Source organism: Megascapheus bottae, chromosome X, assembly GCF_031878675.1.
Source record: "Megascapheus bottae isolate mThoBot1 chromosome X, mThoBot2.hap1, whole genome shotgun sequence".
In the NCBI taxonomy this organism is placed as follows: Eukaryota; Metazoa; Chordata; class Mammalia; order Rodentia; family Geomyidae; genus Megascapheus; species Megascapheus bottae.
This window is the reverse complement of record NC_143547.1, coordinates 85160286-85180029: the sequence shown is the minus strand read 5'-3', so window position 1 is coordinate 85180029 and position 19744 is coordinate 85160286.

Sequence of the window (19744 nt, the reverse complement as noted above, 5' to 3'; positions counted from 1 at the left end):
GAAGGAAACCACAGTTTACTCAACAAACAAGCAGAAAAAGATTGTGAAGAAAAAGAAAATTAAACAATTGAGTGAATTTAATAAGAAATAGTTTGATTTGTTTATTTGAAATAGGAAAGGGAGGGGGAAAAACAAGATGATTGAGAGGGGGTGGGGGAGGGAAATGGGGACCAAAATATGAGAAGAGGTATCAATGTGTGAGAAGTAATACACCTACTTCCTGGCAAATGTAACTGTAACCCCTCTATACATTACCCAGACAATAAAATATACAAAATAAAATATAAATGATAAAGGAATGGTTTGAATAAAACAGGAACTTATAGTGAAAATGAAAGAAAAAACAAGTATTAAATAAATTTACCCATATGTGAAATTAGAAGAATAGCAGTTTATAGTAGGTGTCAGAGACTAAGAATTTTATGGAGAGGGAGGAGGGTGAAATTTGGAAATATTGATTAATTGGTATTAAGTTAAATTTATATGAAAGTAATAAGTTATAATGTGTACTTGCACTATAGGGTGATAACAGAGATCAATCATATACTGTATATTTGAATATTCTAGAAGAAATTGTTCTAAATGTTCTTACTATGAAGAAATGACCATGGTGCTGGGTGTGTTTTGCTTAGTTTAAACATTGTATAATGTGTATATTTCATGGTATTCCATTAATGTACACAATTTTTGTTATTTAAGTGTGATTAAAAAATGAAGACCAATTAAAGAAAACCCAATTGCAACAAAATCTTTCAGTATTCTCTCTGTGGACCTCAGAACCGATATAGTTCCTCAAATGTGAAACATTCTCCAACACAGAATACAAAATGGAGACATGTTCCAGATGTTTATCAAATTGCAACTAGAAAATTTATAGACAAAATATTCATTATTACTTTAGAATTAGAGGTAGTAAACACTACCATATTAAGTCAATTACCTGGAATTTTAGCATACATGTGTGACTTAGCACTGTGATTGTAGATAAATTATTGGTTCTCATTTTCCTAATTTCATTGTCTGGAAAATAAGTTTAAGAATCATATATTGCCGGGATCCGTGGCTCATGCCTTTAATCCTAGCTACCAAGGAGGCTGAGATCTGAGGATCAAGGTTCAAAACCAGCCAAGGCACAAATGATCTGAGACTCTTATCTCCAATTAAACTCTAGGAAACAGGAAGTGGGGCTTGGCTCAAGGGAAGGGTGGTAGCCTTGACCTGCAGAGGTCAGGGACAGTACCCAGACCCAGTGGTGTGGTGGTAACCTTGAGCTGAAGAGCTCAAGGACAGTACCCAAGCCGAGTTCAAGCCTCATGACTCACAAAAAAAAGAATATTATCTCTCCCATGAGTATTTTGAGACATAATACAAATACGCACCTAGTATATGTCATAATGTAAAATCCAACATATAGCTAAACCTATATTCATCTCATAATTATTTATGTTTCTTTTAATATTATATTATTTATAATATAATGTATATTTACATAAAGTTATGTCTGTTTCATAACTTTCTTATAAATGTAACATCTAGGTCATATTAAATTATTAAACACTTCCCAAAGTAATACTTTTTGTGCTATCATTTTGAACATGAGATTCTAATATATTAATTTTCATCACTACGTAGACCTATTTAAGCTAAGATCTGAATATTAAGACTCACATAGAAAAATGTAAGAACTATTTTTTTCAATTATATTTTATTGGCAGGGTGATATACAAGGGGATACAGATACATTAGACAGAAATGGTTACATTACTTCTTCTTCGTATTTTTTTTGCCAGCCCTGGGACTTTAAATCAGGGCCTGAGCACTGTTCTTGGGCTTCCTCAAGGCTAGATCTCTGCCAGTTAGTTGATCCACAGCACCATTTCCGGCTTTTTCTATGTATGTGGTACTGAGGGATCGAACCTGGGTCTTCGGGCATGCTAGGCAAGCACTCTAACACTAGGCCAAACACCCAGACCTGGGTACATTACTTCTTGAACATTGATACTCCTTCCCATGTTTTTATTCCACTTTCCCTCCTTCAACCCCCTCCCAATCATCTTGTTTTTTCCCTTTCCTTACCTATTTCAAATAAACAAATAAACATATATATGAAGGAATGATTTTTAAGAGAATATAACAAATGTAAAACTCTGAAGTTGGCTTAGATCGGGGAAGGCATTGGACTTAAGACAGGGAGAAATATAGTCTATACAAGTATAAGGCTGTGACAGAAACATGATGCTAGATGCTAAAAAAAAAGCTGAACTTAAAAGAGGCATTGGGACACTGAAGTCTATACCAAAAACATTGGATTTTAATGGAAATATAATAAAAAAATCAAAGGGAATGTAATCAAATCATTTACAAAAATTGGCCTGTATCTTAAGAAAAATATAGATAAGATGAAGCAAATGTCTAATATCAGCCACTAAATATAGTGATACTTGAAATGAGTTCTAGGATGGCAGGCAAAATCACAGAATTAACTAACTTCTGTACACTTCAGCAACTTAGTTTTAGGTGTTTTTATGAAATTCTGTAAATGTTACTATCTATACTGACTAGAATACAATGACAGGTATTTTTAATATGTAAGCAAATATTCATTATTATATGTTACGTATTGTCCTAAGAGCTGAAGATGTAGCAGCAACGATAGTGAAATCCTAGCATTTGTGTCACAGATATTCCTATATACGTGGTAGGTGATATAAACAAATATATGATTGTTATGTTAGAGCTATAAAGAAGTTCAAATCAAGGTGAAAGAACAGAATTGTCAAGCAAAATCTGAGAAATTGGCAGATCTTTTAGACAGGCATCTGAATTAAAAGTGTAAGTGAATAACTAAATGTCAGGGGAAAATATTCTGAATAGAGAAAACTTTATTTTCAAAATTGGGGGGGTGCCTGTTTGGTTTATATAAGACACATCCTTGCTTAAGGTCAAAGCTCTAAAAAAGTGGTAGGAACAGAGATGAGAGGAAAAACCTGGGGCAAGATGATATAGCACAATGTAGGCCAATGTAAAAACTTCTAGAAATAGCATGATCAAAATTGCATTTTCACAGGAACAGTGCCCAGTGGGTAGGATTTTTAGATGTATTATATTTGATATGACTTTGACCCTTGTAATTTGAGAACTGCAAATATACTGGTGTGTTAGCATGATGGCCTTTTCCTCTATTTAAAAAATTGGAAGCCGGCTGGCTCACACCTGTAATCACAGCTATTCAGGAGCCTGAGATCTGAGAATCGCGGTTCAAAGCCAGCCCGAGCAATACAAAGCCGAGAGAATCTCATCTCCAATAAATCACTAGAAAGCAGGAAGTGGGGCTGGGGCTCAAGCGAGGGTGGTAGCCTTGAGCTGAAGAGCTCAGGGACAAACCCCAGGCCCAGAGATCAAGTACCAAAACGAACAAAAAAAATAAAATTTTTACATGATGAACTTAATATTACACTGACTGGATCCTGATTACATGTTGAGTTCTATCATACTTTTTTCCCTTTGAATTATTATGTGATGAAATTCTATGCAATATGATGGTAGAAATGTTCTAAATGAAAATGTCTTTCTTTACAAAGTTTATTATTTTTTGCACATTACATGTTATATCCATGTAACTTTGACCAACAAACAAGATCCATTCCTAATTTTCCTGTAGCACACTGGTTAAGTCATTCCAAATCCCTCTGTGTTTATTCACCATGAGTTTAGCAGCCTATATCCATATGGTCCAAATACCCACCATGTTAAAAGGCCCCATCTGTCCCTCAAAATAACTGGAGCAACCATAAACAGAAATTTCTGGAACTGATCCAAAATAAACCTTTTAAGCTACATCAGATATTTTGTTTTTTATATATATTTTTATTGTAATTAATAGAAGGGTTACATGATATTTGCCAGATAGATGGTGCATTAATTCCCATACATTGATACCCTTTCACATGTCTTGGTCCCCATTTCCCTCCACTCCACCCCCATCCCTCATCTTGTTTTCCCTGTTCCCTATCCAATTTCAAATAACCAAATACAAATATATCCGATATATCAAGTAACAAAGTTTGTTTTAAGAAAGAGAAGGTGTCTAACAATGTTGGATAAAAGAATGACAAGATGTTAGACTCTATTACAGAGTTATAGTAAACAAAACAGCTTGGTACTAGCACAAGAATGGGCCTGAGGACCAATGGAATAGAACTGTGGAGCCAGATGTTAACCAACACACCTATGGCCAACTAATCTTTGATAAGGGAGCCAAAAAAAATAGAATGGAAGAAAGACAGCCTCTTCAACAAATGGTACTGTCAGAACTGGTTAAGCACCTGCAGAAAGCTAACGTTGGATCCTTCTTTGTCACCCTGTACCAGGATTAACTCCAAATGGATCAAAGACCTGGAGGTAAAAGCAATGATAACTTTACAAGAAGGAATAGGAGATACACTAGGTCTCCTTGACACAGGTCGAAACTTTCTTAACAAGGACCGAGAAACACAACAAATCAAACAATGTCTGGATAAGTAGGACTGCATTAAACCGCAGACTTTCTGTAGGACAAAGGACATACCTGGAAAACTAACTAGAAAGCCTACAGAGTGGAAGAGGATCTTCACTAACCATACAACAGACAAAGGCCTCATATCTAAAATATATCAACATCTCAAAAATTGAATCACTCCCAAACTAATCTCCAAAGAAACAACCATCCCATTAAAAGATGGGCAAAGATTTAAAGAGTGTCTTCTCTGAAGAAGAAATAAGAATGGCCTATAAACACATGAAGAAATGCTCAACATCTCTGGCCATAAAAGAAATGGAAATTAAAAAAAAAACTCTAGGCTTCCACCTCACTCCAGTTAGAATGACTGTGATCAAGAAATCTCATAACAGATGCTGGCAGGGATGTGTCCAGGAGGGATCACTACTACACTGTTGATGGGAGTGCAAACTCATTCAACCACCATGAAAAGCAGTATGGTCATTCCTCAAAGGACTAAACATAGAGCTCCCTTATGACCCAGTAATTCCACTACTTGGCATTTACCCAATCATCCAGAAACAAGGACATACTAAATCCACTAGCACAACAATGCTCATTGCAGCAATATTTACCATAGCAAAGATATGAAGACAACCCAGATGCCCCTCAGTTGATGATTGGATCAACAAGGTATGGTATTTATATACAATGCTGCTGTCAGAAATAATGACATTTCCCCATTTGTAAGAAAATGGAAAGACTCAGAAAAAATCATATTAAGTGAGGTAAGCCAGACTCAAAGGAACATAGACGCAATGGTTTCCATCATTTGACACAATCAGTAGAAAACTTGAGCTCTCCTATCAGAGATTTACAATAGAGAAAAACCTAGATACATAAGGCCACATAGTATGACGCTAAATGAAATGACTTCCAGGATATAGAAACACAAGCCATGTAATGTGTGATTGTTGTCCTTAATGTACTATGTTATCCCTCATCTCTTTTGCTGTCCCTTGGTTATCTCATATTGTTACAGTATTTATCCTTGTCATGTGATATATTGTATATATGTTTATTTGGTTATTTGAAATCACATAGGGAAGGGGGGGAAACAAGATGAGGGGTGGGGTGGTGGGACGGATATGGGAACCAAGACATGCGAAAAGGGTATCAATGTTTGTGAAGTTATGCACCTTCTATCTGGTGAATATAATGTAACCCTTCTAATAATTACCATAAAATATATGAAAAGAGAATGGCAAGATGGAAACAAAAAATAAAGGTATTAATTGAGTCATGGTAACTAGCATCAAAATACATGTGTATAATCATGTGTATTTTCTTTTCAAATTTGCCACACATTTTATTCATTTACAATTAAAAGTCTAGACACAAGTTTTAAATAATAATTTCCTATCAAAGCCTATAATAATTGCAATATAAAACAATGCAAATGTCAAAGTTATGCTCAAAAATAACCCAATATCAATGGAACAGGAATAAAGAACCAAAGAACTAAGCCTAACATACACACACACACACACACACACACACACACACACACACACTACATCGACAGATGAGAGAGAGATAGGGGAGAATGATATGTAAGGAGAAACATTGAATAAGATTCATTGTACTCATAAAACGACACTGAATTGAAACCCTTTTTTACAACTATTTAAAGATAATAAAATATTATAAAAGTAATACTTTTCACAATGTTTTAAAAAGTGCCAAACCTTGACAGAGTGGTGTACGATCTATAATCTAAACATATGAACATTTTTGTTCTATCTTAGATCAAGAACAATTAAACCTACCCTATACTTACAGGGTTTTAAGAATGCCTCTTGAATCTTTTGTGAATTTTGTGTTGCCCAAGAAGGAGAAAGACAAACATTATATGGTCCTGACTCAGCTCAGTAAATTTCCTCATATACTAGAATATTTCCAGCCAAACAGTTGAAACATGGTTTTGATTTGAGAAACTTGGTAGGCTTGAAAAAGGTAACTGTAAGATCTTTAAGCATGAAAGTAGAAGCTGACATATGAAAAGCCTAGCCAAAATAAATCAGCAAAATCCCACAGCAGATAGGAGAAAACGTCCTAAACTATTCATAAGCAAAGTCCCACATACACATGAAGTATGTGGCCATATTTTTCTGACCTTTAATATATGAGCTAAGAAATAATTTTTATTCAAGACCAAAAATGTAAACCATACATTGAAAGTGGACATTTTATGATACCAAAATAGATACCAAATATGAAATGAAGAATATCTTTAGCCATAAAGAAAATGAACCTCAAAGCATTGGGATCTCATTCTCCCATAAAAATGGGTATTATCAATAAACAAGAAAGAACACTAATAACAACCCAACACTAACAATATAGGATATGGAGAAAAGGAGCCCTTATAAATGGTTGTGGGATTATAATTTGAGCCCAGTCATTATGGATAACAGTATGAAAGTACTTCAAAGATTCAAATTAGGCTACCATATGAGTCAATAATCGTATTCCTAGGTAGTTCCAAAGAAAATGAAGTGAATGTTTGAAAGAGATATCTGCACACTTAGTTCATTGTGGTATTATTCATAATGGCTAAGATATTAAGTCAGCTGAAGTGCCCATCAACAGATAAATGAATAAAGAAACTGTGAAGTTATAATTTTAGCTACTTAGGAGGGAAAGTAGGAAGGAATGAGTTTTGAAACAGGCTGGATTAAAAGCTAGTAAGATCTCACCTCTACCAATGAGTTTTGGGCAGAGTGGTTCCTGATTGTCATCCCTGCTATTTGAGAAACATAAGTAGAACATGTAGGGCAAGATTATCCTACCACAAACTTGAGATCCTACTTGAAAAATACCTAAAACAACAATGGTTAACTTTGTGTCTCATCCAGCCCATGTAATGCTCTCACATCAATGGTAGTACACACACACACACACACACACACACACACACACACACACACACACACACACAATTTCTCTATACAGTAGACATAATACAAACATAAAGTGTAGAATCATGTAATTGTTTCAAAGTTGTCTGTTGCTATTACATTCATGACTAAAACAAAGTAGCCGTCACAGCTGAGCCTCTAGTGAACACGATTCAAAGCATCAGTGAAACAAAAATATTGATAAAGGCTAGTGACAGTTTAATGCAGTATTTTTTAAATTCATGATTATTGCAAAGTAATGATGAAAAGTATATCAATCAGACAGATTGTGTTGTCCTAAAGAATAATCCAGTGAAAAATAAGTAGAAGTGGATTAGATGTAATACTGGGGAATTTTGTTTTCCTAAGAAGATAGAATGACTATTCAAATATGTTTATTTGAATATTAAAGAAATGGGGGACATAAGGGACCTAGAATATGTGGACTCATTTCGGTTGCATACATAATGCACAATGAATCACTTTTAGATTCAGATGAATCATTTACGAAGCATAAATTCTTAACTGTGGAATTTCTGGGTCAAAAACTTAAGAAGGTTTTTATGAATTTTGTTTTTGAGGCATAATGTTGGGTTAAGAAGATGACCACTAAACACTGGCTTGAGTTTCAATGCCTATTCCATTATGCTACCTTTGTGACTTTTTTTGTTTGTCAGTCATGGGGATTGAACTCTAGGCCTGATTTGATTTTGGGCTCTGTCCCTGAGCTCTTCAGCTCAAGGCTAGCACTGTACTACTTGAACAACAGTGTCACTTCCGGTTTTTTGATGGTTAATTGGAAATAAAAGTCTCATTGACTTTCATGACCAAGCTGATTTTGACCCACGATCCTCATCTCAGCCTTCTGAGTAGCTAGGAATACAGGCTCATATTATACCAGCACCTGGCTTACCTTTGTGATTTTGATCAACACTTTCTTTGTCAATGATTCCCATTTGAGGAAATAAAAAATGTATTTCTAAGAAGCTATTTTGCAATTCATTTTCAGAGTTATCTACTCTTTCTTATAGCATTTTCATATGAAATTAGTGTGCCACATGGTCATTTCCCAAGACCACAGATTTATTGGACAAACAATGCAGTACAGTGCACTTTAGGATGACTGCTTTGGTATATACCCCAAGGAGGCAAAGCCAGCATACAGTAGATATACTTGCAAATCCATGTTTATTTTTTCACTATTTACAATAGCCTTGTTATAGAATCAGCTTAGGCACCTATCAACCATTAAATGGGGCATAAAATGAGAAACATAAGCAATTGAGTACTAGAAAGCCATTAAGAAAACTGAAGATCTTAGATTTGCAACAATGTAAATGGACCTATAAAATATTTCCTTTAATATGCCACACACAAACAGTACTATACGCTAAGTTCTCTCTCTCTCATATGTGAATACAATGAGAGCAAACTACACCTGAAGTATGATGATTTGTAGGAGCTGGAAAGTTTAATGTAGTTTGTATATATAAAGGAGAAGAACCATTGGTTAAAATTTAGCATATACATTGTGTATGTACCACTCTGAAATGTACCAACTTAAACAATGGACATATCTTAAAAAATAAAGAGAAAAATATTCCTGTAGTAATAAAACCTACAGGTCAAAGATTATGTAAATGAAGAATGTCAATAAGTAACAGATAATAATGACAAGAATTTTTATCTTTCTGTTTATACTGTCTTCACATTGACCCTCTAAATGTTTAATGCTTTAAATATTTGTAATTTTATCTTTTACACCTTGAGATAAATTTATTTATGTTGATAAGAAATGTAAATATTTGCTGGGTAAGTAATGCCTCAATGAAATGAATTCTCCAAGTCTGTTTTTATTTTTAGGCTCCATTTTAAAATTAAACTTAAATATTAAAATTTGATTCAATATGTCTAACTTATTGACAGGAAGCAACAGAAAAAGAAGAATTCGAATTTTATCCCTTTTTTTCATTGCTTTGATGTGACTAATTCAAGGGGTCCTGGTTTATTTGCTACTATATGTTCTAGTGATGGATTTCTTTGTGCAGTTCTGTCTCCATCTGTCTCCTAATCAATCTTGAAGTTTTCAAATAAATATTAATAAATTATCAGTATTTGGTTACACACTGAATTTTAATATTAACAGGAAATAAAAAGCAGGAGGAAATGCAAACCATATAAACAAATGAATTTAGCTTTTTCGATGATATACCAATAAGTGGTCTGAATTTTAGGAAAACATTGAACACACTGTTCATATAATGTTTAGGATCCATTGGGTGTTTGATCCATAGTTTAATATTCAAGGACAAATGATGATATCTAATGTTTATAGCAGGTTATATATTCTAATTTAGATCACAGATTCCCATCCTTGAAGTAATAAACTACAATATTCATCGTTATGTCACATTCAAAACACACTACCCTAAATTTTATGATCCATTATCAAATCTAGTCTAAATTGAGGCAGAATTGTTCATTTGATTCTCTTGGGTAGGATTATCTTATTATTTAGGGGCTAGCAAAGGACAGAAGAGATACATTATAATTTTATGGCTACCTCTGTGATTCATTATTTTGTGATATCTGCATTTTAGCTTTTCATTATTATTCTTTCAAATGAAACATATCTTTCATATCGCTGGATCAAATTTAAAATTAGCTTTCAGTCCTCTAATGCTTGAAAGTAAAGTTTCTCCTAGCTTAGATTCATTACTGAGTTTGCTGTGTCACCTAAAATTTAATAATAAAGATGACACTTTAATCCTAGTGAAACTAGTTGGTTTATCGTTAGTGCAGAACAAAAATGCCAACAGACAGGAGCGTCAGAAGTGTTTTTCTGATTTTTTTCTGGCAGAATGAGTTACATTAACTTGGAAATGTGCATGAAAACTTAAAAAATGTTATTCTTGTGACAGTGGACATTCATAAGGGCGATGATACCTGACATTTTGCCTCCTTCTCATGTGTTTAATGACTGATTGGATCATTAAGCATCTCTCTTTCTTCTTTTCATGGCTCCTTGAGCTACTCATTAATACCTTAGTAAAGAACGCAAATAATGGAATCATTGCCTAATTGCAGTAACAATCTTTTCTCTCCTGTTTAACACGTATCCATATAACTAATATCAGAACCATTATTATTCCTACTAACTCTAAAGTGACTAATATTTTCACTGAATAGATTTTATTAGGTGTGTTGTTTAAGGAGAAAAAATGGAACAGACCTCACGTGAATCTACTGAAAGGTCTTTTTTCAATTTTTTCTGAAAAATTATCAATAACCTACATAAAATAGCAAGTAAAACTGAAACTTCAATAGTGCTAAAATTGCTAAATTAGAAAGCTACATTCAAAATAAATTTTAATTTCTTTTTTTTTTTGCCAGTCCTGGCCTTGGGCTCAGGGCCTGAGCACTGTCCCTGGATTTTCTCAAGGCTAGGGCTCTACCACTTGAGCCATAGCCCCATTTCTGGCTTTTTGCTATATATGTGGTACCAAGGAATCGAACCTGGGTCTTCGTGCATGCTAGGCAAGCACTCTACCACTAGGCCAAACTCCCAGCCAAATTTTCATTTCTTGTCATTAGTTACCATTAAGATAATTTGTTAATCTTTACTACCTCATTTATACTTACTAACTCACTGGAAGACACGCTCATTATGTATCATGGTAAAATAATGCATGCTTATTTTAAGATAAAAATAAATATTTTTAAACTACTTTGTCTTTCATGGTGTTATTTGACTGCTCTAGAAGAGATGTTAATTCATTTTTAAATTTTTTGTTTGTTTTTGGATTATATTATAAATCAGAATTTATGAAGTTCAACTCACAAGCTGTAGTTCATAAATACATGTGTGATGAATTATATCCAGATTAACTATGAATATCTAAAATTGACTTCAAAGAGTATACAAAGAGGTAGGATTTTTGGTTGTTTTAAGTAAAGCTATCTAAACACAGCAGAAAGTCCATTACTAACAAAAGAATGACAAATTGGAGAAGACCAGAATAATCATTTTTCAACAGATATTGTTTAGAAAAAGATAGATATCACACTAAAGGAAAATCCTTTGTAAATCACAAACTTTATATAGGACTTACTGGTAAAAGTCATAAAGGACTCTCACGTTTCAATAAAAAATATTCAAAACCTCAGTAGAAACCTTGGGCTCTACTACCAGAGACCTACAATAGAGCAAAACCTTGATACATAAGGACATATAGAATGAAGCTAATTGAGAAGACCTCCAGGATATTGAAACAAAAGCCATACAATGAATGATTGTTATCCTTAATGTACTATGTTATCTCTCATCTCTTTTGCTGTCCCTTGGTTGTCTCATATTGTTACAGTATCTCACTTTGTTATCTGATATATTGGATTTATTTGTATTTGGTTATTTGAATTTGGATAGGGAACGGGGAAAACCAAGACGGGGGGGGGGGTGGAGGGTAATGGGGACCAAGACATGTGAAAGGGTATCAATATATGTGAATTAATGCACCTTCTATCTGGCAAATATCATGTAACCCTTTTATTAATTATAATAAAAAATAAAAAATAAAAAATAAAAAAATATATTCAAAACTTCAATTAAAATATATAGTGGATTTCAAAACTATATTAATATATATGGGAAAAATGCATATTTATAACATCATTAAACATTAGGAAAATACAAAATAAAACCACAATTATATTTGACTACATATGTATTTTAATGGCTTAAAAATATACCTGACACTAACAAGTGTAAGATATGAGACATATATGCCTGGTGCTTATCAGAGTAATCTCTAAATATTTTTTCCATGAATAATTTTGTTATTTTTAAAATATTAACATAGGAAATCCTAAGCGTGAATATTTGTTAGTAATTACCAAAATATAAATCAACATTGCATATAAACATTGATTGTATATGTTGTTCACGTGGAAAATGATTAAGCACATTTTATGCCATATGTGTATGTGTTCCATATGTATATGTGCATGTGTGTAGCAGAATATATTAACATTGAGCAATAAAAAATATATCCAATGACATGATACATATAATGACCTGAATATATTTCAAATAAATTATCCTAACTAAAGAATCCAGAGTTGAAAACTTACATATAACATAATTCTGGTTGTATTTTGTAATTGCAAATAGAAAAGTAAAGATACAAGGAATAAAATACTGGTGAGTAGGTATGGGAGATACAAACTATAATGTATATATTATTTGAGAAATGATGCTTGGAATTTAACAATAAAATGAGCAGTATTTTATGGCTGTTGTAAAGGTAATGTACACAGGGGTTAGTTACACTGGTCAGATAATGAGAACGTTTCTTTTTGAACAATGTTTAGCCCCTCCTTGGTTTTCTCCTTTTTCTCCCATATTTTCCCTCCTGACCCTCCTACCCCACTAGTTGTCTAGTTCATTTTCAGTATAGTATCTACTGAGTACCACTGTGAATTAGTTCATTTTTTGTCCCAATATTTCTGGGCTTCACTTTACCCTTCACAAAAGTAAACTTATATACAAGGCAAAAACAAGGCAGTTTATTTTACTTTTTGTGAGTTTCCCTCTTTTTGTTGCTGGTTTTTATTTAAGGACATTGGTCATGTATAGAATGAGCAATTTTAGTGAATACAAATTATACTCCAATGAATTCTATGAGGCATGAAGATAGGATAGTAGCTCAGAGATTTTGCATGAAATCAATTGATTGTCTTTTTTAATAAATCAGATCGGTTATATCTGAACAAACTTCAATTATACAATGATTACTAATGGAATACATCCTGGTTGTCAGTTACAGTTCTATATAATTGAAATGTATCATTTCCTCTACTCTCTGGACTCTGTACTTTGTGGTGCTAGACCAAGTTTTAGTCCTTTTTTAAATTTATCTATATTTTATTTATATTTTCTTTAATCTGTACTTTATAATTTTGATTTCTTTATTTTTTATTTCAGGAGTTTCATGCCATATTCTATATTAAGCTGGAAAATATGCACAAACTTGTAGGTGACAAAGTTGGGAGGGATTGGGGGTGGTGCTAGTGTTGATACATGTCAGGGGGTTGTTTGTGTATATATGCCAGTGGGCCTTGAACTCAGGGCTTGGGCACTATTCCTGAGCTATTTTACTCCAAGCCAGTGATCCACCACTAGAGCTACTGCTCCTCTTCTGGCTTTGTGGGTATGTATGTGGGGTGGGGATGTCTTCATATTGTGATCCTCAGATCCTCAGATCTCAGGCTTCATATATGAGTCACCAACTCGAAGCTTCTGGTTGAATTTTAAATTTTGGTATCTATTAGAAATAACAAATACATTTAAAAACTAAAATTCCAAAATGTCTTAACCACAAAATTCCTCCTTTTCATAAATCTTGCTATCATTTCTTTAATTGTTTAATTGCAATATCTTATAGTCATTTTGGACTCCTTTATTTTATTCTCATCACATATTGCAAAAGTATTTGAAAATTGTTATTTCCATATCTATAATTAAACAGTATTTCAATGACTCTATTATGAAGAAGACTCCAAGCCATTGTTATTTCTCAATTATTTTAATAGCGCCTTAGTTAATTTTACTTTTTCTTCCTTTTTTATCTATAGTTTATTTCTTATTTCATTAGTTAACCTCTTACATGTGTTAAGAAAACTCCTCCACAATATTGAAGACTAGGGCCTTGTACTATCTGGTTCTTTTTAATTCTTTAATACCACATCCTAATGAACTGTTTTAAGACATATAGCATCATACTTATGTCACAAAGCCTTCTTTAATAGTGCTTTCTCACTGTCTCATACAAATAAATGCATATATGGAAAAGCAATATCCTTCAAGAGTTTGTTCAAATGTTGTTTTTCACTAAATCTTTTCTTATTCATTAGTAAAATTTACTTTCCCCTGCTTTATTGTTCTAGCTCTCATTAGATATTTTACTTACGTTCCATGCTCCATAACTCTCACTGTTATCAATACTATCATCATCACCTTTAGTTTATCAGTGCTTTAGTCTCCCTCATCATGTATGAGGAGTTTCTACTGCAAATAATACTGTGACAAGAGAAGGTTGTAAGAATTTAAATTCTTGAGTGAATGGTGTGAGGGAAAAGTGGGCAAATACAAGCATTATATTCAATATGCATTACACAAATGTTGAACTATATAACTTGAGGGTATGAATAGGGGTGGGAAAGATGGGAAAGAATAAATAAATGGCATTGTTGTACTCTTAATCTCTCTTGTTGAATTGAAAACCATTTATACAAGTACTTAGCATTTTTAAGAAGACTTAATTCACTTATTCTCAGAAAGGACTTCTTGCACTTGCTGCATTCTCCTCAAATGTCTAATACCATATTCTTCATTCTCAGGTGACAGACCATTTAGTTTTTTCAGGAAACACAAAATGTGATAGACACTTAAGAAGAGGATTTGTCCATTTTTCCAAAGATAAGAAATTGTTTTTAATTTGTAATAGTTAATCAAATGGTAAATAGGAGAAACTAGGGAACATAGCTTAAAAGTTGTCCTTGAACATGTTAAAAGATAAAGGCTCTAATGGATGGAAAAGGACATTTGTAAAATTAATATATACTAATAGAAAAAGTATGAAAATGTAAGCAAGTGGAAAGTCAGCCTCATCTAGAAATATCTGTGAAAAGGAAATATATACATGATGTGTTGGGAGCTGCTGGAAATTTATTTATGATTCCTTCTATTTGCTTTGTGAAATTAAGTAAATTAAAACATTTCACACAAATTTCAACCCTAAAAATATATGAGCATTATTCTTTATAGAAAAGAATGTTAAACTAGAGGAACAACGTTGTTGAAATTGTGTATGTAGAAGCATGATTGATATCACTTCATTCAAATTTTTTCCAAAGAACATTCAAACTTGATTATCATAGTTTAGTAGCTCTTTTCTTATTTTGTCTATTAAAGTACACCTGTGTGCCAGACTCATTCCCATTAGTAATACTGGAAGAGTATTCCTTTAGTAACAAGAAGAGAGCTATACCAAGGGCAGTATAGATTGAAAATGGAGCAGATTATTTTCAAGTAACTGTGCATGTCTCAGTACAAGAGAAACATGGTTCATCAACATCCTTTGTAGATGCTATTTAAATGGTTAAAATAAACCTCACTTACTAGCATCATGATTTTTTTCTTAGAAAGTTTTTCTTACTCATTTGACATAATTAGTACACATCTAGGATTCTCCTAGCAGAGGATCATAATAGCTCAAAAGCTATATACCTATGGCCACATAGGATGAGACTCAATGAAATGAACTCTAGGATATGAAAACAAGAGGTTTATCTTTGTTATTGATGTTCTTAATGTTCTTTGTGAAGTCATTGCCTTTCTCTTTACTGTATCTGAATTTGTTACCTGATATATTGTGTATGAAAATGAAAGATTTTCTTAAATGCATCATCTAGTGGTAGAATGCTGGCCTATCATTCACAAAGCCCTGTGTTCTATTCCTTGCTACCATATATGAAGAAAATGCTGGCAGTGATGCTGTGGCTCAAGTATTAGAGTACTAGCCATGAGAAAGCCCAAGGACAGTGCCCAGACCTTGAGTTCAAGCCCCAGGACTGGCACAAAAAAGGAAAATTTTTAAAAATATTAACATAAACATATCATATATTTGTGATAATATGTAGTATAAATCTACAACATATAAACTATTTTTCCATGGTATTATGAGAAACAGCAGTCATTCAATGTCATTTAGTAATGACTACTGCAGTTTGGAGGAAATTAGTAAATATAATCCAAATATCAAAATGACATTCTACAAAAAATGTAAAATGGCTTTGAGTCAAGAACACTTAAAAATAAGTAGAGAACCCCCAAAGCCATCAGTTCAAATGTTTAAATTAATTGTGCTAGTTTTAGAGATTTTTTAACCAGATTGAGTGCTCATAGCTTTGTAGGAATGCAAATAGTTGAAAATATATTTTATACTCTCAACCAATGTTACAAATCTTTGAGGAATAATCAATTCATTTTAATGGCCAACTACTGAGGCAGAACTTAAATAAAAATCACTAACTTGCAAACTCAATTTAAAAAGTTACTGATACTTTTTATATAGACAAGCCCAACCTTAATTATGTGTATGTGAGTGAGTTCTTAAAATTTGCATCTACATAAGCCAGGCACCAGTGGCTCATGACTGTAATCCTAGCTACTCAGAAGACTGAGATCTGGTTGTGATTTGAAGCTAACCCCAGGCAGGAAAGTCCAGGAGACTCTTATCTCCAATTTTCCACTCAAAAATCAGAAGTAGAGGCTGTGAGCATAGCATGTTCACATAGGATGCATGAAGCCCTGTTTTCAAGTCCTCAGAACCACATACACAGAAAAAGCCAGAAGTTGTGCTGTGTCTCAAGTGGCAGACCAATAGCCTTGACTAAAAAGTGTCCAAGGTCAATGCCCAGGCCCTGATTTCAAGCTCTAGGACTGTCAAAAAATCCTAAGTGGAGTTGTGAGTCAAAGTGCAAGAGCATCAACTTTGAGCAAAAGAGCTCAGGGACAATGCCCAGGCCTAGTTGAAGCCCCACAAACTGACAAAAAAGTACATCTACATGTATTGCTGTTTCAGCACAGACACGTGCAAAGTTAATAGTCTTAAATAGACATTTATTCAAATAAACAAATTGCCAATAAGATATGAAAACGTGAAATATCCTGAATAATTATGGAAATGCAGATCAAAACCACAGTAAGATACTACCTTGTGCCCATCCAGATGAGTGCTATGAAAAATAATTCTAGGTATATGCTTAAAAGAAATGGGAATAAGGGCAAAGACAGATAGATAGATAGATAGATAGATAGATAGATAGATAGATAGTTAAAACATGTAATCAACCTAAAGTATCTATTGACAAAGCAAGTCATAAAAATTGTAGTGTGAAATTTTTATGAAACATTATTCAGCCTTAAATAAAAAATATTTTTTAAATACAATATGAACTTGAATGTTTAATATAAATAAAATTAACCAGTCACAAGAAGTGAAATGTTGTCTGATCCATTTAGATGAGGTGCATAAATTTATCAAAAGCACAGAGACAGAGAGGAGAATGGTAGTTGTTAGGAGTCACGAGAAAACAATTGTAGATTTGCTATTTAATGTGCAAACTCAGTTTTGCAGCAAGAAAGGAAGACTAGAGTTGGTGGTAATGATTGTTGTACAATGACATTAATAGTGTATGTGACATCATCGTACTATTCACTTAAAATGGTAAGTATGGTGATGACAAATGTAGAGTAGAAGTCTATCTGTATTAGAGGTTATATTTGTAATACACATAAATTCATATGTTTTGTTTCAGTTTTTTCAGTGAATGATTTTGGATGATTCTGCAACGAAAGTAACAAAGAATTTAGTTGTACTAATAATGTATGAAGATCACCAGAATGGTTATCCTGATTTTTATTTTTCCTCATATGTACTAAGTAGATTTTCATTTAAGATGTAACATGAGGTATAACAATGAGTAACCTCAATTCCTCATTATAATGCCATTTCTTCTCTTCTGTTATATCATTATAAAAATACTAACATGTGATGATGTATTTTTGCAAATATTTACATTGTGAATTACATCTATGTAATTTAAAATTTCACTAGGAATTATCCTAGCCAGGAAACAGCCAATGAATCTTTTATTCTCACAAATCTTCTCCTTAATTATTTTAATTTATGAATGAATATAGAATCATACTTTGCATGGAATAAAAATTAATAGCATTATTCATACTGACAAAATCACTTATATCATATCTTATGAATATTACACGATGCTAACCCTTTAAAGGTCTTTCGTCATGTGAGTTTAAAGTCTATCCCAATTTCCATCTAGTATCTATATGTGCTATCTTCAATCAAACAGACACCAAATCTATTTAACTTTCAGTATAATATACTTGTTGCCAGATTTTTTTTGCCAGTCCTGGCTTAAGCTCAGGGCCTGAGCACTGTCCTTGGACTTTCTCAAGGCTAGAGCTCTACTACCTGAGCCTCAGCACCACTTTCGGCTTTTTTCTATGTATATGGTAATGACGAATTGAACCTGGGTCTTTGTGCATTCTAGGCAAGCACTCTACCACTAGGCCAAATTCCCAGCCCTTGTTGCCAGATTTTTAAAGGTATCTTTCGCACCTCTTACCTGTTCATGGTGAGACAGCTCACTTTCTCTCATTGATTTTTTAATGGAATAAATACAAATTAAGTCTTAATTGTTTTTATATGTGTACTGTCGAATCTCTTTACATATAAAATTACATCATTTTTCATTCTTTTATTCAACCTACTTTATTGCAATCCAACTTTTACTTTTTCACATATATAATTTTGGACACAATTTACGTGTAGAAAATGTATCCATTTTAATAGAAAATATTTATAAGTTTTACCATATGTTGACACCTTTGTATTATATACTCAATAACACATTTCTATTACTAGTGATAGATTCCCTGTCCTCCTTGTTCCATCTCCCTCCACCACTACATTCAGCAATTGTTGATCTAATTTCTATCATTAGAGATTTTTTTCTGATGTAGAATTTCATGGAACTGGAAGAATGCTTTATGTATTATTGTGTGTATACTGTTACTTCATAAGCTTTGTAGTATAGTCGTCTACATGCCATACCAAAATATTATAGGTTGAATGGCTAAACAAAATACATTTTCTTAATGTTCATAAGGCTAAAAGTCCCAGATCTTGGTCAGAGAGAGCAATTCCTTTCCAGTCTCTTTTCACATTCTGTCAAACTGAGGGTAAATGTAGCCTTCCTGTCTTTCATAAAATACTGCTAACACATTACTGTTTACTCCCATGATCTCTGTTCCATTAATCCCAAGTATTTATGAAATCTGGAGTTGAGAAACTTTTGATGCAAACAGAACTGCTTTCACAGCACTGGGGTATGTCCTAAAACGCAGATCTAATACATGGTTTTGTGAGTAGAAAAATGCTTTGCTACCTTTTTACTGGTCTCATCTTTGAGGGATCTCTTGAAAAATAAATTCCAAGATTATGGGAAACTTGTAAGTTATTATCCTATTTGTTATGAAAAATAAGAAACAGTATTGTGTACTCTAAACGCATAACTAATAATCTTTAAATTCTGCATAGTACACAGTGATTATTGGTATGGATTCAGAAGTGACATTTACATTTGGGATATCAATTATGTCAATGAATTGTGTAAGTTTCTTATCAATCTTTGTATCTAGAGAGGTAAGGTATAT